The sequence below is a fragment of the Myotis yumanensis genome, unplaced genomic scaffold (assembly GCF_028538775.1).
Source record: "Myotis yumanensis isolate MYYU_CA2020_CCGP unplaced genomic scaffold, mMyoYum1.0.hap1 SCAF_2, whole genome shotgun sequence".
Taxonomy (NCBI): Eukaryota; Metazoa; Chordata; class Mammalia; order Chiroptera; family Vespertilionidae; genus Myotis; species Myotis yumanensis.
The window spans coordinates 120,536,120-120,561,135 of NW_027223753.1; the positions used below are offsets into that span (position 1 = coordinate 120,536,120).

Genomic DNA, 25,016 nt, shown 5'->3' on the forward strand with positions numbered 1-25,016 from the left:
AAGCCAGAGCCCAGCCAGGGGAGTGGCTGTGGTGGTAGCAGAGGCTCCTTGTGGTCTGAAGCCGTCAGCTGCAGACGTGTGGGATCTGGCTGCTGTTGCCTTAGGTGCAGGGCCAAGAGCTGTCTGTGGCAGGTGTGCTAGGGCTCTCTCTGCTGCTGCTGCTACTGTTTGCTTAAGTGCTTGGATTGAGGATTGTGTCCTTGGGCACCCACTGGGTCGGGACAGGGCTTCCCTTGGGTTCAGGTCCTGGGTATGGCTAGTCTGGGTGGTGGTGAGGTTGGGTGCCTAGCCACTGCTGCTCTGCCGCCTCCTCCCAAGGAGGACCTTGTAAACCCTTCAGGATGGCATTGTCTCCAAGCCAAAGCCCAGCAGGGGGAGGACCTGTGGCAGTAGCAGAGGCTCTTTGGCCAGCAGAACCCCCAACTGCCCACCCCCAAGTCTCTCTCTTCTCTCTCTCTCTCTCTCTCTCTCTCTCTCTCTCTCTCTCTCCCTCTCTCTCTCCCTCTCACTCCCTCACTTACTGACACTCTCTCACTCCAGTGCTGTCAACAGCCATGTTCTGAAAATTCCTGGGCCATTTCTGAAATGTTAATGTGACCCAGAACTCTGTCCATGGTCCTGTTTTTACTTTTATATTTTTCTTTTGAAAATCTTCCCTTTATCCATAGTTTCTACTATGTGTTTGTCCTCAGATGATTTTCAAATATATATTTTCCCAAACTCATCCTTGTATTTAGCTTCAGAATTCTTTGTCCAACTCCCTAATATGCTATAGACCAATCAAACTTAAGCTCACTTAAAATAATCACCATTAACTCACGTTCCAAAGTGAAAAATATTGGCTCATTTCAACCTTCCTAACAATTGAATCAATCACACAGCTAAGTATGTTAAGCCACATCTTTCTTTCAGGGTCTTTCCTCTCTCACCTGATGTATTATAGTAACTCCTGACTAGTCCTTGTTTACTTTATTTACTCCCCTTTTTTTACTTTATTTCATCCTGTAAACTTCTCCCAATGTTATCTTTCTTATATATTCTACTAGAAGGCCCATGCACAAAAATTTGTGCACTGGCAGGGAAGGGGGGGTCCCTCAGCCCAACCTGTGCCCTCTCACGGATCACGCTGCCACTCGCCCTGCCCACCCACCCAGCCCACGACATGGCAGGCCAGGATCTCGCCTTGGGCGGCGCAACGGGATCTGTCTGCAGTATGCAAATTAGCCACCATCTCTGTTGGTGGTTAACCGCCATCTTAGTTGGCAGTTAATTTGCATATTGCCCTGATTAGCCAATGGGAAGGGTAGTGAAATTACAGTTAATTACCATGTTTGTCTATAATTAGATAGGATATACTAAATAGGAATGCCTTGGACTGGCAGCCCAAATACTTCACAACTGACTTCCTTCCAGTTGGTCGCTCTTCTGGCCATGATGTTACACCCAGGGTTTTTATATAAGTAGACTAGAAGCCCAGTGCATGAAATTCATGTGTGTGTCTGGGGGGGGGATGTCACTCAGCCCGGCCTGCACCCTCTTGTAATCCGGGACCCCTTGGGGGATGTCCAACTGCCGGTTTAGTTGGACATCCCTCTTGCAATCCAGGACCGCTGGCTCCTAACTGCTTGCCTGCCTGCCTGCCTGATCGCCCCTAAACCCTCGTCTGCCTGCCTCATCACCCCTAACCACTCTGCCTGCCTGCATCATTGCCCCTAACTACTCTGCCTGCCTGACTGATCACCCCTAATCCCTCTGCCTGCCTGCCTGATCGCCCCTAATCACTCTGCCTGCCTGATCACCCCTAACCCCTATGCCTGCCTGCCTGATCACCCCTAACTGCTCACATGCCTGCCTGATCACCCCTAACTGCCTCTGCCTTGGCCCCTGCCACTGTGGCTTCGTCTGGAAGGATGTCCAGAAGGTCGTTCAGCTGTCTGGTCTAATTAGCATATTAAGCTTTTATTATAGACTAGAGGCCCGGTGCACAAAAATTTGTGCACTCGGGGGGAAAGGGGGGACCCTCAGCCCAGCCTGTGCCCTCTTGCAGTCTGGGACCCCTCAGGAGATAACGACCTGCTAGCTTAGGCCTGCTCCTGGGTGGCAGAGGGCAGGCCCAATCCCTAGGTGCAGCCCTTGGTCGGGCTCAGAGCAGGGCTGATTGGGGAGTTTGGGCGCCGCCCCCTGTCATGTACAGAGCAGGGCGGATTGGGAGGTTGCGATGCCACCTTCAGTCACGCTCAGGGTAGGGCCGAATGGGGAGGTTGCGGCGCCACCCCCTGTCACGCACAGAGCAGGGCCCATCAGGGGGGTTGGGGCTCAGTACCCTGTCACGCACAGAGCAGGGCCAATCAGGGGGTTGGGGAGCTCCCCCTTGTCATGCACAGAGCAGGGCCAATAGGGCAGTTAGGGCACCGCCCCCTGTCACACACAGAGCAGGGCCGATCAGGGTGTTGGGGCGCCGCCACTGTCACACTCAGGGCAGGGCCGATGGGGAGGTTATGGCTCTACCCTGTCACACACAGAGCAGGGCCTGTGTGGGGGCGGGGGGGGGGGGGTTGGGACGCTGCACCCTGTCACACACAGAGTCGCAGGGTGATCAGGGGGTTTGGGCGCTGCCCCCTATCACGCTGATCCGGTGCCAGGAGGCCTCGAGGCTCCGCTGATCCCGGTGCTGGGAGGCATATTACCCTTTTACAATATAGGATAGAGGCCTGGGGGCTAGCTGGTTTGCCCTGAAGGGTGTCCTGGATCAGGGTGGGGGTCCCCAATGGGATGCCTGGCCAGCCTGGATGAGGGGATGATGGCTGTTTGCAGCTGGTCACACACCCTTCAGGGTGGGGGTCCCCACTGGGGTGCCTGGCCAGTCTGGGTGAGGGGCTGAGGGCTGCTTTCAGGCTGGTGGTTGTTGACTGAAGCTCCCAACCGCTCCTTTTGTTTCTCTTTTTTTTATTTTATTCTGGGCCAGGTTTAACTCTGGCTCTAGCTCTGAGGCTTCCACTGGTTTGTTTGCGTTCTATAATCGAAACAATGTATAACTCTAGCTCTGAGATCCCAGGGTTTTGTTTAGCTTCTATATTTGTTACAAAGTTTCAAACTGCCAGCTCAGAGGCCAGCAGCACAGGCGGGGAACTTTGGAGTCCTCCTTCACTGCAGCAAGCAAGCCTCATGTTTGCTTCCAGCTGTCTGGCTGCCAGCCGCCATCTTGGCTGACAGTTAATTTGCATATACTCACTGATTAGCCTATGAAAAGGGTAGCAGTCGTACGCTAATTACCATGTTTCTCTTTTATTAATGTAGACTAGAGGCCCAGTGCACGAAATTCGTGTGTGACGGGGGTGGGTCCCTCAGCCCGGCCTGCATCCTCTCACAATCCGGGACATTCCTCTCGCAATCTGGGACTGCTGGCTCCTAACCACTCGCCTACCTGCCTGATCGCCCCTAATCGCTCTGCCTGCCTGTCTGATCACCCTTAACCGCTCACCTGGCTGCCTGATTTCACCCGTAAAACTCAAGCTTCTTCTTTTTTATTTTTAATGTTTATATTTCTTCTTTATTTTTTATTTTAAAAGTCAAGTTTCTTGAGAACATGAGGCATTTAACATTATTTCATATTCCTTACAGAGAGCTAAGCATGGTAAACACAGCAAATACTTAATATTTATGGGCTTTTATATAGTTTCCAGCCAGGAATGTTTTAATAGGCAGTCTCCAAAAACTTGAACTGGAAAACCTAAAAGCAGAGTGCTCTGATTTCAGGCATCAGGTGCTATTAGCAGGATATCTATCCCAACTAAACTCAAATTCTTAGCTCTCAACAGTCTGGACAAACTGCCCTTCATTGTCTCCAAAGTTTCTTATTAGTCACTATCTAATTTTCCTTTTTTTGAGTTCAATGTTTTATATCCACATCAGTATCAATATACCACACAAAACCCACCTGCCAGCCTAGCTGGGCAGGCAGGAGGGGAGTCCATGGCAGCATAGAAACCCGGGGTTCTTGTCCCAAAAGAGGAGAAAATGGGTTTACAGTCAAGGAAACAAAATCAGAACCCAACCATATCAAGGAGAAGCCTTGAAACTGCATTGAATAGAAGTGCTGTGGGCAGCAGTGCATCTCAGCTGGCCCAGCAGTACCTGCAGAAGCCTTGGTTCCTGGGAAGCCTGGGGTCAGATAGGGCCCAGCTCTTGAGGTTATTTTTAATAATTTTGCTTTTGTGGGAGGAGGGCTTCTGGGCAGCAGCTCCATATGGGGGTAACCGGTGCGGGTTTCACTTCAGGGTTTGGAGGGGAAGTTGGGTCTGTGGGGCAGGACCAGCTCCCCACCCCCCACCCCTGGCCCCCGCCCAACCCCAAATATCACAGCGGAGGTTCTTGAGAGTGGCCCAGTGCAGTTCCTTCCTGCCTTCTTCCTGCCCTGACCCCAGGTCTATGGCTTAAAAATCAGGGCACCAGGCTGGGGCTGAGCACCCCAGGGGCCTTTGTAAACATGGCAGGTATAGGCAGGGGGTGCTTGGGGGAACTGTAGGAACTGGTGGGGGCAGCCAGAGCCAGGGGTGGACAGTGCCCATGGGGAACGGGGGCATGGGATGGAGGAGGTATGCTCCTCTAACAGAGACTTAGAGGTACAGAGACTAAGAGACAGAGAGGACAGAAATGGGAATAGAAAGAGTGACAGGAAGAGAAAGACTCAGAGAAAGCAAGACAGAGATTGAGACAGAGAAAGATTCACAAAGAAGAGAGACAGGCAGATAGAAAGATGGAGTCCTGTTCTGCATGAGTCAGCGGGCTTTGGGGAGGGGAGGTGGGGGCTCGGGGCTCGCAGGGGATGTGCCATTGTGACAGTAAGCTTATCGTTGTGTTGCACGATGGAGGTGTGCTGGTAATGCAGCACCAGCTCCTTCAGAGACCAGTACAGGTTGTAGGGCTCCGCAAAACCCAAGCCAGTGGCCATGTGGTAGATGACACAGTATCGCTGTCCACCACCACAGAGCAGGCATAGCAGCCCCGCTGGCTGCTCTCACGGATGAGGAAGGTACCATCCCGCTTGCTGTTCAGCATTTCCTCAGTCTGCGTGCGGCTGATCTTGCCCACATACCAGGTTTGTTCCTCATGGTAGGGGAGGTCATCCTCATCCTCCATCAGTGCATACTCGTCTTCAGTCCCATTTGTGATTCCCAACCACTCGTTGATTTTCTTCTGCCGGGCACCTTTCTTGGTGAACCATACCAGGTACTGGTCTCGGATCTTGCACAGCTGCATGAGGTCTGGCTTCAGGCTATTCATGCACTTATCTTAGTTGTCCAAGGCCTGTGTCCGCAGCTCCTGTCCCAGCTTTGTGCGGCTCTCATGGATCTCTGCTATGCAAGATTTAAGCCGTTCTGAGTTCAGCAGGATTCTCTGCATCTCTTTTTCATTGCCCTCACGCCGGAAGTGCTCCAGATACTCCTTGCTGCACTTCTCTTGAGTCTGGCCCTGCTCTTTGAAGATCTTGATGGTTTCATTGAAGGCTTTGATTGTGGTGCGCTTCATCTACAGTTCCTGGGAGGTGCGTGTGTACTCCTCCTAGAGCTGGTCTTACTCGCGGCTCTTGTCCTCTGCTTCAAACCACGGTAACAAACACAACCTTTAATTCTGATCTTCCTCACCGCAAGGGAACATCAAACCTCAATAGAAATAAATTCTCGCTTGAAGTCACGTCCAAATACTGTGAGACTGAGGACGATAGGGCTGATTATGCACATGCGCAATAACAGGCTCACGTTCTAGCCATAGGTGCCCAGGCATCCTCCACAATCCCACAATCCTCTAGTCACATACTTCTGGTTTTTCTAGCTTCTCCTTAAACCGTGTTTCCTTCAGTCGTATTGCAAGTCCAGGGCCTCTAGTTGGAGAGAATTTTTCCTTTCTTTGACATTGATAGCTGTTTACTATTTGGAATCAGTGAAGTTTCAGGAGTACTGCCACTGGCATGAATATGTCGGTCCCAAGCACACTCATGAAACAACTGCCCATTCAGTCCACGACTGGCGCTGTCCTTGTTCACAATGAGAAAGGTACTGTGCTGAGCCGTTTTCCAATCGGATCTTCCTCTTCCTTCCCCAGCACACTCCAAACCTACCCCAGGCTGACCACCCCAACCCCACAGACCCTTAAGACCTCCCTTTCTATATCTTCCACGTTTCCCCATCAAACTTGCACCCTATCGCATTGCCTATGGGGGCCCTAACCACTCCCTGGGGGGCGGGGCCAGCCTGGGCGAGAGGCCGTGGTGTTTTTGTCTCTGGTCATTCAGGTCATTACAGTAGCTGACTCTTTATATATATATAGATAGATAGATACCATATTCTCATTTTTATTATTTTATATACTTCCTTTCCTTTTACAAAATCTCTTGTTGTTTCCCTTTAAATATTTCCACTACAGATCATGGAACAAAATAAATTGTTTTCTTAGTCTATGTGGTCCATACACTAACTTTTAATTAAATTCCAGCTCTTTCCCACATCATATAACTTCTATCAGTGCTTTCAAAGGTAGACTACTCCTTATCCCACACAGTGTACATTTGATTGAACAGATATGTGAAAATTCTTCTAGATTTCCAGAACTGTTTCCTCATTTCTGTGTAAAAATTCCTGCTTTTCTGCTCAATCTATACTTACCTTTGTCATCTCCTAAGGTTCTATTCATATCACCATCACACTCTCTGTTACCATCCATTCTCTTCATTTCAATTATCACTTATACGTTAATGGCTCTGAGTAGAAATCTAGCCCAGACTACATTCTATGTTACACATTCATATAGCAAATTGCTTCTTTCTTTCTAAGATTCACATCCATATCTGAATATACTAGTGAATATGTTAAATGAATATTTCCAATGCACTTTTATATCTATTTTTGTTGTATATTAATTTAATAAATATACTAAATGACTACAACATTCCATAAATTGTGCTTGTCACTATATATATGGTTATTAACAAATTAGATTTTAACCTGCCCTCCTGAAAGTTATAGTCTTCGTCTAAAATCAAACTTGACTTGAGGTGGTAAACACACTACCCTCTTCATTCAGCCTGTGGCCATCACTGGCCCACTGTAATGTTTCAACCTTGTAATTCAGCTCTCTTACTTTGTATATTGTACCAAGAAAATTCAATTCCTAACATACTAGAAAAATGATGTATCAAAATGCAAATATAATTGTACTGCTTATCTATTAAAAAAATTTTATTATTCATTTTTCACCAAAGAGTAAATGTCAACCTCTCTGACATGACATTAAAAGTCTTTCAAATCTGGCCCTTTTTACTCTCTGATCTTATCTCTTACCACTCTCTGTATTACAATTTACACTATGTTAATCATATGTGCACCATATTTAGTAAAGTTTCTAACTTTATATCTTTATAACTGTATTTTACCACATAGGTAACATCTCATCCCAACAATTCTGAATTCTCTGTGCATCAAAACACCATTCACATATCTCTATACCTATGCATATTCATAATAATACATTATATTGATCTCTGTGTATGTCTGTTGTCCCAATAGAAGCGATTAAAGACAGAGACTGCATTCAGTTCATTTTTGTATTCCTAGAAACTAGGGTGCTTACCATGACTGTTTAATAGATTACAGTTGAAGAAATGAGTAAATCAAGTGCCATTCATCTTTCATAATATTTTTTTAATTTTCTGTTATATTAATTCCTTGAGTACACAAACCATGGCCTATTTATCTTTATAATTCTGTTTCTTAGCACAGTGATTTATACATAATAGATAATTAGCAAGTGCTTGTTCCATGAAAAGTTGTGGATGAAAATCAAAAGCATTCCATGTGGCAAATATGACATGATATAGAATTTTTTTAAAAAAAGTCAGCACTGAGGGGGAAAAGTAAAACATTTGAAAAAGGCAAAAAGTCCTTATTGGAGATATTAATTATTAGAAGTCAGTATTTTATTATATTCTAAAAATAATTCTATTGTTCTTATTGTACTGAAGAAAGTTTAATAAGTCACAAGAATGTCTTCACCTAAACTAAAACTGAATATTGCTTTCAAATCAAATCCATTCACTATTGTTAATATGTATGCATCCACCATGACAAACAACAATAAAGTTAAAGACAAAATTTGTACTGACATTGATAAAAACTCATTGTAGCAACAGCAGACACTTACAAGCTGCTTGCTATGGAGAGCATCAGTGCTTATGGCTACAAGGAGTCTGAAACCCAGAAGTGTATTAACTGTCACAGTATTGACAAACATAATAGTGAGGTAATGAATCTCCTCCCTGACTTTTCCAAACAGTAGCCAGTGATTGTTAGGATTGCATTTCTGGTGACAAAACAATTTTTTAAAAAAATCTGGGATGTATTTGATAAAAGCAAAAGAGCAGTATTTTATTTATGATATTACTTTTTAAGCAAGCACTAAAGAATTCAAACAAACATTGAAAAGACACCACTTTATAAGTTTTAAATACTGTTAGATACAAGAAATATGTTGTAAACTATAAAGCAAACCAATGTATTTATTGGAAAACTGACTTGAGAGCTGAAGGAACTGAATTCTAAAACAGAATCTACCATTTTCTAGCTCTATTTACATTAAACAGATCCATTTATATTACTAAGCTTCTTTTTTCCCCTTGTATATAAAGAGTTGGGCAAATGATTTTCTCAATTATATTTCAAATCTCATATTTTATAATTTTATGAAAAGCCTGTGAAAACCTATATACCAGGTAATACCTTCTCATTTGGCTCCATGATATTTGAAAGGAGAGGATGAGAGGTAAAATGATGAGAGGAAAAGAAAAAAAATGAACTGCCATTATAAACCTTCTAAATAAAACATTTAGGAGAAACAAGATGGTGGCATAGGTGAACACTTAGACTCACTGTCTCCCACAACCACATCAAAATTACAACTAAAATACAGAACAACCATCATCCAGAACCACCTGAAAGCTGGATGAATGGAAGTCCTACAACTAGAGAAGTAAAGAAGAAAGCACATTAAGACTGGTAGGAAGGGACGCTACCCACATGTGCCACCGTTTTAAACATGAGGGAGATCATCTCTGTGGAGGCTGCCAAGGGGTCACAGCCCCAGGCTCTCAGAGCTTGGAAAAGAAGTCCCCGTAATTACAGGCTGCAAAACCCAGTGGGGATTGGAGCTCAGTGTCACAGAGGCTGCTGGAGACACTGCTCGTCCTTTTAAAGGGCTGGCACACGAAATGAATTTACAAGGTCCCACTTCCTCTGAGTTCCAGTGTCAGGGCAAGGCTCTAGGGGACCCAGACATATACAAGGAGTAACTGGATTGTCTGACATCAGGGCAGAAACTCGGGGGGCAGATGTCTCCCAGACAGAGGTGCTTGCAGGGGTCATTGTTCCTATGCTGGGTCCTCCCTGGGCACAGGCCTGATTGGCAGCCATTTATGTTTGCTTCACCCAAGTGATTCCTGAGACCTTGCCCCATCCAATTTTCAGCTCTCTCAACCTGTGGGCAGTAACTCTTGCATATGAATGGCCAGTCTTTACTCAGGCTTCAAACTTGCTAAAATCTCTCAAACAAGCTACAGCTGGGTCAGGGAGCTCCAAACCTATCAATAAAAGGCCCAAGACCTGGCACTAGCACAAGCCTGCCTTGCTTCACAGCTGGGCCTTGCCTGGGCACTTCCAAACCTGATACAAATAGGAGTAATCTGCAGATCTCTCTAGCTCCAGCCAGGTGGCCCCAGCCAGTAGCTGATTTTGCACCTCCCTGGAGACCCATTGGTCAGCATCAGATAATACCAGATTACAATTCTGCACATCCATAAGCAACACACTCAAGGGGCAGACTTGGTGAGCACCAAAGGCCCACTGAAGCAAGTCCTGCTCCATAGGGGTGTCTCATGCACAGCAGCTCTCGCACTGTGGTTGCAGCTGGTCCTCACAGCCAATTGGCCTGGAGGTCAATTCCTCCCAGTGACACCAACATCAATCAAGTCTCAAGCACAGCAAGACTGTGCACACAGTCCACAAAGGGGTGCACCTAGAGCTCCCAGCTCAGGTGACTGGGGAAGCTAAGCCACTAGGCCCTATAGTACACCTACTACACAAGGCCACTCTACAAACTCAAGGAGACATAGCAGCTCTACCCAATACATAGAAACAAACACAGGGAAGCAGCCAAAATGCAGAGACAAAGAAACATGTCACAAATGAAGGAAATGGAAGAAAGCAAACTACTGGATATAGAGTTCAAAACCAGGGTTATAAGGTTACTGAAGAATCTTCTTGAGATCTCCAAAAGATTTAGTGAGACTTTCAAGGATCTCAGTGAGAATGCCAAAAAGATGGAAAAGGACCAGTCAGAAATTAAGCAAACACTGACTGAAATAAAGAATAATATACAGGGAGTTCAACAGTACAGTAGAGGATTCTGAGAATCAAATCAGTGATTTGAAGTATGAGGAAGTAAAAAACACTTAATCAAAAGAGCAAAATGAATCCAAAAATATGAAGATAGTGAAAGGAGTCTCTGGGACAACTTCAAGCGTCCCAACATCCGAATTATAGGGGTGCCAGAAGAAGAGAGAGAGCAAGATATTGAAAACCTATTTGAAGAAATAATGACAGAAAACTTCCCCACCTGGTGAAAGAAATAGACTTACAAGTCCAGGAAGCACAGAGAACCCCAAACAAGAAGAAGTTAAAGAGACCACACCAAAACACATCCTAATTAAAATGCCAAGGGCTAAAGATAAAGAGAGGATCTTAAAAGCAGCGAGAGAAAAGCAATTAGTTATCTACAAGGAAGTACCCATATGACTGTCAGCTGATTTCTCAACAGAAACTACACCGGCCAGAAAATAGTGGCAAGTAATATTCAAAGTGATGAATAGCAAGGACCTACAACCAAGATTACTCTACCCAGCAAAACTATCATATAGAAGGTCAGATTAAGAGCTTCACATACAAGAAAAAAACTAAAGGAGTTCATCACCACCAAATTAACATTACATGAAATGTTGAAGGCTATTCTTTAAGGAGAGGAAGAAAAAAAATATTAAAAATATGAACAATAAAAAGGCAATAAACACATATCTATCAACAATTGAATCTAAAAATCAAAGTAAATGAACAAGAAATCTAATGAACAGAATACGCTGGTGAATAAAATGGAATCAGAGGTATGGAAATGGAACAGACTGAAGATTCTCAGAGGGAAGAAGGGTGGGAGCGAGAGAAGAGATTAAACAAAGATCTTATATGCATATATGCATAACCTATGGACACAGACAATAGGGTGGCGAAGGCCTGGTGTGGTGCAGGAACCAGGTCAAGGAGGGCAATTGGGTGAAAAAGAGGGATATCTGTAATACTCTCAACAATAAAGATTAAATAAATAAATACACACATAAAACATGTAAATAATAAAAGGTATTTTTTAAGCCCTTTATCACTGCAAGGAAATATCTGACCTTCATTACTTTCATTCCTGTGTGAATAAATAGGTAGCTTAGTCAAGAACTGTGGCTGTGACAAGTAGTAATGGACTTAGAGGGCAAATGTAGTGTGGCTACCATGAATACTGTAAAAAGCCTCAGAAAAAGAATGATGAATCCTGTCACCCTATTGTCTTTCAACCCTATGCTTTGTGTCAACCATACGCTAAGGAAGTTGGGTTTTATTCCAAGCATGATGAAGTGCTATTAAAGGGTTCTTCTTCTTTTTTTTTTTTAAATCCTCATCTGAGGATATGTTTTCATTGATTCTAGAAGGGGAGAGAAACATCGATGTGAGAAACATCTATCTGTACCTCATGTACATGCCCTGACCGAGAATCGAACCCGCAACCTGGATATGTGCTCTGACCAGGAATTGAACCTGCGACCCTTCAGTGCATGGGATGATGATCTAACCCACTGAGCCACACTGACCAAGGCTATTAAAGAGTTTTAAGCAGTAGTTTATGATTTCATTGTTTAAAAGATTGCTCTGATGTTGGGAGATAGGCTTGCATGGCTATGGAATGAAGTAGCTGAGATACTGCTGAAATGGGCCAGGTGAGAAGTGATAGTGGCTTAGAGTAGGGTAGTTTTAGTGAGATGAAAAGAAGAGGACTAATTCTGAATATATGTTTCAGGTAAAACATGCTGTTTATTATCTCAGTTTGTCCTAATGATCTCTCAAAGCTTTTCATTCTTCTTTGCTGTATCCTGAAGGCAGGAGGCTGAGCATGCTGACTGAGTCACCCATGCTTTCTTTCCAGTATTCTTCCAGCTGGGTTTGGCCAATGGGAGATGCCAGTAGGAAACTGGAAGGTGTGAAGGAACTTTGCATCCTCACACACTACTCATTTCCAGCTTCAGGCTTGAATCTCTGAGAATGCCTGCATTTCTTCAGGAGTGTGGTTTCTCCCATAAAGGCTCCACTCCACCTTCTCCGGTCTTCCTGATACTGATAACAGCCCTTTCTCCCTTTAGCCCCTGGACATTTATGGCTTCCTGTGGTTGTTAGTCCCTGATTGCCTCACCATTCCCTGTTTGTCCCATAATTCTTCTCACATCACTATAAGTAGTCCCTTTATTTATTTTTTTTATTTGAACACTTTTGGATGAATTCTGCTTCCTTTGGGGACCCTGAATAAAGGAACAGCTGGACTTGTTGATATGCCAGATGTGGGGAAGTGAGGAAAAAGCAGAGTCAAGGTCAACTCTCACATTTCAGGCTTAAGCAACTGGATGCATAATGGTTGCATTCAGTGCAGTGATGGAGGCTGGGACAAAAATGATTCATTTATGAAACCAATATGCCATCATACAACAGTGTATGTATCACTAATATGTGCCAGATGAATAGAGGAGGCTAGCAGCTGAGCACCATAGCGCTTAGGTTCATACTTAGTTTCAGAAGAAACCTAATATGAGTTGATATGATTACTATACCAAATGTTTCATATGTGTAATTTTATGTTTTTTTATATTATATTATTTTCATAGAATCCTAACAATATTAGAATTAAGCATTTGATGAAAACATAAAGCAAAATTTAATTGTAATTACATAAAGTTTAGAAAGACTTTTTTTCACATGATGTAAGTTAAAGGGAAGTGTAAAATTGTTGTCAAACACAAAGGTTGAAAAGGATAGACACATCTTTACTAAAAAGATATTTAGTTCAACAAGAATCCCATGAGTCCCTTGTATCTCCAAAATAATGACAAGCATCATTTCTAACTAAAATATTTATTAATACAACTACAGGTCTCTCTCTCTCTCTCTCTCTCTCTCTCTCTCTCCTTATACTTGTTTGTCTGATTTAGTCTGTTGAAACTATTCTATCAGCCCTAATATCTTAGACATTCATATTGAAAATGATCTAGATTTCTAACCTACACATTTAGCTAGTGATGTTTGGTATCATATTGTGACAATTAATATTTACATAAGCAGGGCTTACAGTATTATAGGAGAATAGTGGAAAAAAGTATGTATTAAAGAGCCTTAAAAAAGTTAACCTCCAAATATAAATTCCTATATTTTCATTGTTTTCTAAGCTTTCAATACAAAAGTTATCATCATCTTAACATCCAATCAGAAGCCCAGTCTAGCTGTGAAAGCCTGGAAATTGACTGAGAGCACTATATTATCCTGGAAAATGCTCAGTATATTTGGTAAACGCATGAAAATTGATGATGGCCATATCGCATCTACTCCTCTAACTCTGACCATCACATATAAGCAGAGAACCTAGATCAAGTACCACTCACCCCGACAGCTATCACCAGGTTTATTGTCAGCAGATTTCTGTATATAACAGGTTGTTTTGTCAGTTGAGTTATAAGTACTTGGGGTGAAAATCACCATAAATATTTGCTCAAGGCCTTGTTGAGGGCTTTTTTTATGGTCTATAAATACATCTAAAATTCTGTTATATTCAACAATAGTGGCCAGTGGCTACAGAATAAGTGGTATTTTGAGATCTTTTAAAACTTTACCTGGCAAGAAGTATTTGGCAGAGTAAATGTAAGAATATTTTTGTTTATTTTTTCTTCTGCTTTCTTCAAGATTTTTGAAAGCTTTAAACAAAATATATGTATAAATCTGCACATAAAATAGAATTCTTATAACTCAAACTCTTGTCTTGTTATTTGAGATCCCAGCTGGGTCAATAATGGTTCTGTAAGAAAAAACTTAATATTTTCCCAATTCACATCAAATAAACTAACAAGAGCAATGCCATCAGAAGCTTCACTTTTTTTGTTCTGCCCTTCAAATGTTGTGATTTTGCATGGGCTTTTCTGAGATGGTTAATGACAGGTGTGACTGGGAGAAGTAATTATAGGGAGTAACTGAAAGTTTAAGACCTTAGGGATGAAAGTGGATGATGTGAACATGAAAGTTTTAGTGATGAAGTCAACTTCTCACAGGCACAACATGCTCATGGAAATTTTGAAATAGAATAAAAGTCTAAAAAGTAAGTTTGAAATGGAAGAACATAATTTAATCATTAACCTTTTTACTATGGAGACTAATGGCATATCCTGTGTTGAAAACATTTGTGATTTGGAAAGCTAATTATTCAGATCCCTACAATTTTATGATATTTCATGTCTAAGCTTCTGGTACATTCTCATAGACTGTGAAATTTTCTCTGGTATTGAGGTTGTGCGGATGGTTGTTCACATTGTCTGGAAATTCTAAATGGAGCACTCAAATCATTTAATTTTATATCAGTTGTTCATAGGCATCAAATAAACTCACATGAAGAAGTCCAGAGTGACAAAAAGCAATTCCAAGCATCTATTGACTTTCTTCTTGGTTAGTCCTTTTACAGCACTGAAAATTTACCAAAATTGTAAACATCTGGAAGGCAAAAATCATATTTTATATACTGTATCTCAAATAGCATCTAGCTTTGTGCCTCATAAATAATAGCCTTAAAATGAATACATAGAATGACTCTGGTAGAGTCATAGAATCCTTGGAAGAAGATTTAAGAAGGAATTGAGGGGTGTATATCTGAGCATGAACTTTAGAAAAATGAGTTTAAATAATTTGAAAAACAAGTTTGCTTTATCTATTTTGAATTTGCCAAGGACAAGGCTACTTCTCACTTATTACTTTACTTAAAGTCATGAAAATAGGTATTCTTCCATACTAATCATTTTCCACTGATGCAAACTTAAAAAGAACATAAAACATCAAATTTATTTTTTCCCATTTCATAGCTAATGTTCAATCACTCTCGTTTATAAGTCTACCTGATTATTCTACTTCCTTCTGAATATCTGTTGTTTATGCCATCTGTATCTATCCATCCTACTCCTTGAATTAATAAATATAATTTCTCTGGAAACTGACATACTTTACATTTTTAATCAAAGTAGTTAGCTAATGTTTCACTTCTAGCTCCAAAAATAGAAAATGTGAATCAAGCCTTGCTAGGCAGTCCATCACATCCCCAGTCTCTCTAGTTCTTGGACGAAGTACTAGTATGTCATCAAATCCAAGCCAATGAAACATGTTTTTTGGAAATTGTTGGGGAAAATAACAGGCTGGACCCCAATGAATCAATTACTGCTGACACTACACAATGCATAATAAAAACAAACAAACAAGAAACAGGTTCTGATCACATTATTTGAACCCTGGTTCCAGCTGTGCCTGAAATTAGAGCTATTCTTATCTCTTTCAGTTTTATAAACCATACATTTCCTTTTCTTCATTTAATCTGAGCTAGATATTCTATAAATCAGAGCTGAAAGTATTCTGACATTGTCTTGCTCAAAGGTAGCATGGCATGTAGTCTATTTCTAGCCAATACCCACAAACAATGTCGACTGCAGACATGGCTCAATAGCTATGATTTTCTAAGTGAAGGATCTCCCAGAGTGAAGCTCCATTTGTCATGTTCCTTGTAAACAGAAGCTGGAGAGAAGGAAACTGCATGTAATTTATTAGATGTAGATGAAAAATAGCTCCTTTTCTTCAATGTTAATAATACTCATCTGTCCATTATCTTTTGCATAAGAAGTAGTAAGCAGTGATTGAATTGTTGGTGGTCACTAACAATAGTGATTTTAGAAGCTGTGGGCTTTCCAACAGAGTCAACTCATGAGCATTCAGTCAGAGGAGATTAAATCCACAGGACAGGATGTAGAGCAAGTCACCATCACCATCAACAGATGCCCATGACCAAGGATCATGTGTAACTCCAATAGGAGACATCTACACTAATAAAAGACAAACATGCAAATTGACTGTACCTTCACTATGCCTTAAGCCATGCCCACCAGCCAATCAGAGCGACTATATGCAAATTAACCCAACCAAGATGGAGGCTGGCAACCATGGAGCTGGAGCAAGCAGGAGGCTTGGTTGCTCCAGTGATGGAGGAAGCCAAGCTTCCCACCTGCCCTGGCTGGCTCTGAGCTCCACTCAAGGCAACAAACTTTCAATTATAGAAGATAAATAAACCCCAGATACCTGATTTCAGCTGGCCATGACCACAGAGCTGGAGCAAACAGGAGGTTTGGGTGGCCCCTGGCGATGGAGGAAGCCAAGCTTCCTGCCCACTCTGGCCGGCTCTGAGCTCCACTCAAGGCTAACAAAGTTTCAATTATAGAAGGTAAATAAATCACAGAATAAAAGGAAAAAGGAGAGGCTGGGAGCTTCCGTTGCCGGGGGGCTTGGCCAGCCTGAAAATGGCCCTCAGCCCCTCACCCAGGCTGGCCAGGCACCCAAGTGGGACCCCCACCCTGATCTGGGACACCCTTCATGGCAAACCAGCCACCCCCCACCCATGCACCAGGACTCTATCCTATATAATAAAAGGGTAATATGCAAACTGACCCTAACAGCAGAACAACTGGGAATGACTGGTCACTATGACACACACTGACCACCAGGGGGCAGACGCTCAATGCAGGAGCTGGCCCCTGGTGGTCAGTGCGCTCCCACAGGGGGAGCTCTGCTTATCCACAAGCCAGGCTGATGGTGGTAGTGGTGGGAGCCTCTCCCGCCTCCTCAGCAGCACTAAGGATGTCCAACTGCAGCTTAGGCCTGTTCCCCGCTGGCAAGTGGACATCCCCCGAGGGCTCCCGGGCTACCAGAGGGATGTCTGATTGCCAGCTTAGGCCCAATTCCCCAGAGAGTGGTCTTAAGCCAGTGGGTGGTCATCCCCCGAGGGGTCCCAGACTGTGAGAGGTCACAGGCCGGACTGAGGCAACACCCCCCTCCCCCGAGTGCACAAATTTTTATGCACTGGGCCTCTAGTTTATTAATATGCATTGTTGGATCAAGTGGAAAAGCAAAGCATGCTAAATTAAAATTTAGTCTATAAAGATTTCAGAAACCCACAAGTTTATATATTCCTCAACTTGAAGTTAAGACTTCACCTTTTCAAAGGGTTCTGATCAGAGACACTACTTCTTCAAGGCCTGCAATAAAAATTGAGGACAGAATCAATGTGTTAGCCCAGTTATGCTGCAGCGAAATGCAGCCAGTGGCAGATAATTCAAGGCATGAAGCACATTTTCATAGAACTAGAAGTTCTTTGTCTATGATAGCTACATATTGAAAGCAGAAATTAGACAACAAAGTAGAGGGTAGAACTAGCCTGTGGGTTTTAGAACTTAAAGCCAGGAGTTCCTAAAAGAGAGTTTGGTGATAATCAAGCTCAAGAACAAGATCATGCCAAAAAAAACCCCACAAATCTAAACAGTAAGTAAGACCAAAGCTAGATTTGAAGTTATAGAAAAGCAAGAGGAGCTACCAGGATGTACAAAGCTGGTAAGACAGAGCTGTGAATAGCAGATTCTTAAGACTCTTAAATATGGGTGCAGATAAAATTTTATGGAGATTTTGAGACAGCATCCATGCTCTGGGAGGAGCTAGCAAAGTTGTATGACTACTATTAGCTCTAGATTATTATTCTTTGGGGATTTGAATTAGAGTCACAGTAGTAGTTTATCTCATAGCTCTCCTATATATTTATTTAAAATTTAAGTATCCACCATGGTCCAGTCAGGATGGCAGTATAGGTAAACATGGTACTTGCCTCCTCCCACAGCCACATCAAAATTACAACTAAACTACAGAACAACTATCATTCAAAACCATCTGAAACCAGGCTGAATGGGAATCCCACAACTAGGAATTTAAAGAAGAAGCCACAACAAGACTGGTTGGAGGAGTGGAGAAAGAGAACAGGCTGGTCCTATGTGTAGTGGATAAAAATTGGGAGGGCTATCTCAGCTGTGCAGGTCCACCTGAAGGAGCAGCCCCACACCAGTCTCCTGAGTCCAGGGTTCCAGTGCCAGGAAGAGAAGTTCCCATAACTTCTCACTATAAAAACAAGATTGTGGCTGAGTGAGATAAAAGGCTACAAGAGTCCCAAGAATTCCTCTTAAAGGGCCTGACATTTACTTATTCAGATGCACCTCCTCTGAGCTCCAGTGCTGGGGTAGCAGCTCTAAAGGCACGAGGGACATAATGGGGAGGAAATGCATTGTCTCGCTTTAGGACAAAGGCTACAGGGGCAGCTTTCTCCCAGGCAGAAGTTCTAGCAAAGACCATTGTTCTTTTTCTGGGCCCTCCCTGTCCAGAGCTGGTAGGCAGGTGTCATATCTGGGTCTCCATCAATCTGACTAACAATTTTCACCTAGTCCTAGTGATTCCCTGAGACCCCTCTGCACCAAATGTTCAGGCACACCCAAGTTGTCTCCAGTGATTCTCCCATATCTTGGCTCTTGCTTAGGACTTCCCTAAAGTTTATCAAACAAGCAGCCTCAGCATGTCCCATACTTTTTGCTAAGTGGCCTCAGACTTGGTACTAGTGGCAGCTGGCCTTCGTTTGCAGCTTGGCCTCATCTAAGCACCTTCAAGCCCAGCATGAGTAGCAGCCATTGTCAGATACTTTGTAGCTCATGCAAGTTGGCCTGGGCCGAAATGGGTCCAGCTGAATTTGGCCTACACCTCCTGGGAGGCCCTAGAGCAGTGGTTCTCAACCTGTGGGTCGCGACCCCTTTGGGGGGTCGAACGACCCTTTCACAGGGGTCTCCTAAGACCATCGAAAAACACATATATAACTACATATTGTTTTTGTGATTAATCACTATGCTTTAATTATGTTCAATTTGTAACAATGAAATTAGGAGTCACCACAACATGAGGAACTGTATTAAAGGGTTGCGGAATTAAGAAGGTTGAGAACCACTGCCCTAGAGCCAGCATGCCTCGTAGACAGCTTCAGACCAAATGGAAGCACCATTCAACCATCTCCATAAGCAACATACTCAAGAAGCAAACTGAGTGTAAACCAGAATCTCAGTGAAGTAAGTTTTTCCTTGTACAGCTGCTTTTTCATGGTAGTCACAACCTTGCACAGCTGCTTCTCCATGGTAGTCACAATCAGTTCTCATAGCCTGTGGGTAATTCCTTCCCACTAAGGTGCTAACAGCAATCAAGGCTCACCTACAAAGGAGCCTATACAAACTTACATGGGGGCCACACAGTTTATTGAGAAGGCTAAGCCACTGGACTCTACAGTATACCTACTACATAAGGCCACTCTTCCAAGCTTGGGAGACATAGTAGCTATAAATAATATATAGAAACAAATGCAAGAAGTTAGAAAAAATAAGGAGGCAAAGAAACATATCCCAAATGAAAAAAAACACACAATAAAATTTCAGAAAAAGAACTAAACAAAATAGAGACAGTCAATCTATCAGATGCAGAGTTCAAAACACTGGTTATAAGGATGCTCATTGAACTTAGGGGAAGATAAGATGAACTTAATAAGAATTTCAACAAAGAGACAAGAAACATAAAAATGGAGATAGAAAACATTAAAAAAAGGTCAGAAACAAAGAATACATTAACTGGCCCTAGCCAGTTTGGCTCAGTGGATAGAGACTCAGCCTGCAGACTAAAGGGTCAAAGGTTTGATTGTGGTCAAGGGCATGTACCTCAGTTGCAGGCTTGTTCCCTGGCCCTAGTCGGGCATGTGTGGAGGCAATCAATCAATGTGTCTCCCACACATTGTTGTTTCTTTTCCTCTCTCTCTCACCCTCCCTCCACTCTCTCTAAAAAATCAATAGAAAAATATCCTCAGGTGAGAATTAACAAAAAAAGTGTACATTAACTAAAATGAAAAATACATTACAGGGAACCAACACTGTTGTCAATGAAGCAGAGGATCATCAGAGATTTGGAAGATAGGAAGCAGAAAATAAACAATTAAAACAACAAAAAGAAAAATGAATTTTAAAAAATGAGGATAGTATAAGAAGGCCCTGAGGCAATTTCAAGTGTACCAACATTTGCATCATAGGGGTGCCGAAGGAGAAAAGAGAGCAAGAAATTTCAAACGTATATGAAAAAATAATTCTGGAAAACTTTCCTAACCTGGTGAAGGAAATAGACGTAAAAGTCCAAGAGACACAGATAGCTCCAAACAAGATGAACCCAAAGAGGTCCACACCAAGACACATCATAATTAAAATGCAAAGGTTAAAGACAAAGAGAGAATCTTAAAAGTAGGAAAAGAAAATAATTTACTTATCTACAAGGGAGCACCCATAAGACTGTCAGCGGATTTCTTAACAAAAACTTCATAGGCCAGGAAGGATTACATTCAAAGTGATGAAAATGAGGGAGCTACAACCAAGATTACTCTAGCCAGAAAACTATCATTTAGAATAGAAGAACAGATAAAGATCTTCCCAGACAAGAAAAAGCTAAAGGAGTTTATCACCATCAAATCAGTATTACAAGAAATGTTAAAGGGCCTTTTTTAAGAAGAAGAAGGAAACGAAGAAGAAGAATAAGGAGGAAGAGGAGGAGGAAGAGGAGGAGAAGAATGAATAATAAAATTCCAATAAATAGATATCTATCAATAATTACATTAAATGCAAATGAATTAAATATTGCAATTAAAAGACATATGAGGCCATAGGCAGCCTGGCTCAGTAGTTAGAGCATCAGCCCTCAGGCTGAAGGGTCTTGAGTTCCATTCTAGTCAAGGGCACATACCTTGGTTGCAAGCTCAATCCCTGGCTCTGGGCAAGCATGTGCAGGAGGCAACTAATCAATGTGTCTCCCTCACATCAATGTTTATGTCTCTCTGTCTCTCCCCCTCCCTTACATTCTTTCTAAAAAATCAATGGGAAAAGATATCCTTGAGTGGGGATTAACAACAAAAAAGACATATGGAGGCTGCTGAATGAATAAAAAAATAAGACCCTTACATATGCTGTCTATATAAAGCTCATTTCAGATAGAAAGACACACCCAGACTGAATGTAAAGGTATGGAAAAGGATACTTTATAAAAATGGAAACAAAGCTGGGGTTGCAATACTTGTACCAGAAAAAAACACAAAGGCTATATAACAAGAGACAAAGAAGGACCCAGCACTTCCACTTCTGGGTATTTATCAGAAGAAACTTAAACACTATATTTGAAAGACATATACATCCATATGTTCATTGCATCATTATTTACAATAGCCAAAATATGGAAGTTACCTAAGTGTCTATGGATGGATGAATGGATGAAAAAGAAGTGGTGCATATATATGATGGAATATGACTCAGCCATAATAAAGAATGAAATATTGCCCTCTGCAGCAATATGAATGGACCTAGAGGGTATGGTGCTGACTGAAATAAGTCAGACAGAGGAAGACAAATGTCATATAATTTCACTTATATGTAAAAGCTAAACAATAAAATAAATAAACAACCAGAGCACAAATAGACTCATAAATACAGGAAACATTTTGATGGTGTCAGATTGGAGGGGAATGAGTGAAAAATGTGAAGGGATTAAGAAGTACAAATTGATAGTTACAGAATACTCATAGGAATGTCAAATATAGCATAGAAAATATAGTCAATAATATTGTAATAACTATGTATGATATCAGATGAGTACTAGATTTATTGGAGTGATCACTTAGTAAATTATATAATATCCAATTGCTGTATATCTGAAGCTAATATAATATTGAGTGTCAACTGTAATTTAAAAATAAAAAATATATATTTAAAGTAAAAAAAAAAAAAGGTGACTGGCCAAGATTTGCAAGCAATCAAGTGCCTATAAGTAGACAAGTAAATTTAAAAATATATATAAATAAATAAAATAAAAAGCGGTGGCACAGTTACACAATGGAATACTATGCAGCCATTAAAAAGAAAGACATCTTACCTTTGGGGACTACATGGGTGGACCCAGAGGGTATTACACTAAGTGAAATAAGACAATCAGAGAAAGACAAATACTGTGTGATTTCACTTATAATGTACTAGAGGACCAGTGCACGAAATCATGCACGGATGGGGTCCAGCCAGCCCAGCCCCAATCAGGGCAGATGGGGACTGGGTCTGTCGGGAGGAGGAGATGGTGGGAGGTTGGCTGGCCAGCCTGCCCAGATCGGGCCAATCAGGGCCCCAGATCAGGGCCGGGCTGGCTTGGGGAAGGGACTGCGGGTGATTGGCCAGCGGGACCTGCTCCCGATTGGAATTGGTGGTTCAACTGGGGGTGAGGCCAGCCATGGGGAGGGGTTGTGGGCAGAGGGCCGGCCAGCCCCACCCCCAAATGGGGTGGGTGGGGGGTGCTGATTGGGGGCCAGCAGCCTAAGGTAGGGGCCATGGGTTGTTGGCCGGCTAGCCCTGCCCCTGATTGGGGGGGGGGGGCGCGATCAGGAGTGGGGCTGGCTGGGGGAGGGGTTGTGGGCCTATCAAGGAGGTGGGGCCCATCAGGAGTGGGGCTGGCTGGGGGGAGGGGCTGTGGGCTGATCAGGGTGGTGGGGGCCCATTGGGTGCCTGCAGGAGGTTGTCTGGCCAGCCCCACCCCCTATTGGGGTGGGGTGTGTGATCAGCAGTGGGGCAGCTGGCAGGAGGGAGGGGGCGTTTGGTCAGCAGGCCCCACTCTTGATCGGGGTGGGAGAGTCCAATCAAGGGCAGGCCAGCAGGGGGGAGGGGCCGCAAGGTTGGCTGCCGGCCCCACCCCCTGATCGGGTCAGTTTGCTGGCTACAGTGGGCATCATTGCGACCGGTTGTTAGGTCGTTGTGGCCATTATGGTAGCTGCCTTTATATATATACTAGAGGCCCGGTGCACAAAAATTTGTGCACTCGGGGGGGAGAGGGGGGTTCCTCAGCCCAGCCTGTGCCCTCTCGAAGTCTGGAACCCCTCAGGAGATAACGAACTGCTGGCTTAGGCCTGCTCCCGGGTGGCAGAGGGCAGATCCAATCCTTAGGTGTAGCCGCTGGTCGGGCTCAGAGCAGGGCCGATTGGGGAGTTGGGACGACGCCCCCTGTCATGCACAGAGCAGGGCGGATCGGGAGGTTGCGATGCCACCCTCAGTCATGCTCAGGGTAGGGCCAATTGGGGGGTTGGGGCACCGCCCCCTGTCACACTCAAGGCAGGGTCGATGGGGAGGTTGCGGCGCCACCCCCTGTGACACACAGAGCAGGGCCAATCAGGGGGTTGGGGCGCTGCCCCCTGTGACACACAGAGTAGGGCCCATCAGGGGGGTTGGGGCTCTGTACCCTGTCACGCACAGAGGAGGGTCGATCAGGAGGTTGGGGAGCTCCCCCCTGTCATGCAGAGCAGGGCCCACCAGGGGGTTGGGGAGCTCCCCCCATCACTCACAGAGTAGGGCCGATAGGGGAGTTGGGGCACCGCCCCCTGCCACACACAGAGCAGGGCCAATCAGGGGGTTGGGGAGCTCCCCCCATCAGGCACAGAGCAGGGCTGATCAGGGGCTTGGGGCGCCTTCCCCTGTCATGAACAGAGCAGGGCGAATAGGGAGGTTGTGGCCCCGCCCCCTGTCACACACAGAGCCGCGGGGCGATCAGGGGGTTTGGGCACTGCCCCCTGTCACACTGATCCCGGTGCCGGGAGGCATATTACCCTTTTACTATATAGGATAGAGGTCTGGTGCACGGGTGGGGGCTGGCTGGTTTGCCCTGAAGGGTGTCCTGGATCAGGGTGGGGGTCCCCACTGGGGTGCCTGGCCACCCTGGATGAGGGGATGATGGCTCTTTGCAGCTGGTCACATCCCCTTCATGGTAGGGGTCCCCCACTGGGGTGCCTGGCCAGCCTGGATGAGGGGATGATGGCTGTTTGCAGCTGGTCACACACCCTTCTGGGTGGGGGTCCCCACTGGGGTGCCTGGCCAGTCTGGGTGAGGGGCTGAGGGCTATTTTCAGGCTGGCGGGTGACTGAAACTCCCAACCGCTCTTTTTTTTTCTTTTTCTTTTTTATTCTCGGCCAGCTTTAGCTCTGAGGCTTGGCTCCAGCTCTTAGGCCTCGGCTGCTGAAAGCAGGTATCTGGTTTGTTTGGGTTCTATAATTGAAACAATGTTGCGGTCCTGCTTGCTGAAGCCTGGCTAGCTGAAAGCAGGTTTCTGGGGTTTTGTTTAGCTTCTATATTTGTAACAATGTTTCAAACTGCAAGCTCAGAGGCCGGCAGCAGCAGGCGGGGAACGTTGTAGTCCTCCATCACTGAAGCAAGCAAGCCTCATGTTCGCTTCAAGCTGCCTGGCTGCTGGCCGCCATCTTGGCTGGCAGTTAATTTGCATATCGCCCTGATTACCCAATGGGAAGGGTAGCAGAGGTATGGCTAATTACCATGTTTCTCTTTTATTAGATAGGATATATAGATGTGGAATCTAATAAACAAAATAAACAAGCAAAACAAAAACAGAATCATAGTTCAGAGAACAGACTGACAGCTGTCAGAGGGAGGGAGTCAGAAGGCTGGTTATAAAAGGTGAAGAGATTAAGAAGTACAAATTAGTAGTTGCAAAATACCACAGAGATGTGGATTGCAGCATGAATAATAGAGTCAACAATATCAAGGCAATTGAATATGGACCAGGTGGGTGCTTGGGCCAGCAGGGGACCACTCTGTAGAGTGCATGGTTTTCCAGCCCCTTTGCTACACATCTGAAACTGGTGCAAAATGATTTGAATGAAACTGT

The 25,016-nt window shown here is 44.0% G+C and overlaps 1 pseudogene; it reads right to left on the bottom strand.

Moving 5' to 3' along the window:
• LOC139002571 (phosphatidylinositol 3-kinase regulatory subunit beta pseudogene) overlaps positions 1 to 6,720 on the bottom strand; it is a 71,868-nt pseudogene extending 65,148 nt beyond the window's left edge.
• Positions 6,721 to 25,016: the final 18,296 nt, after the last annotated feature.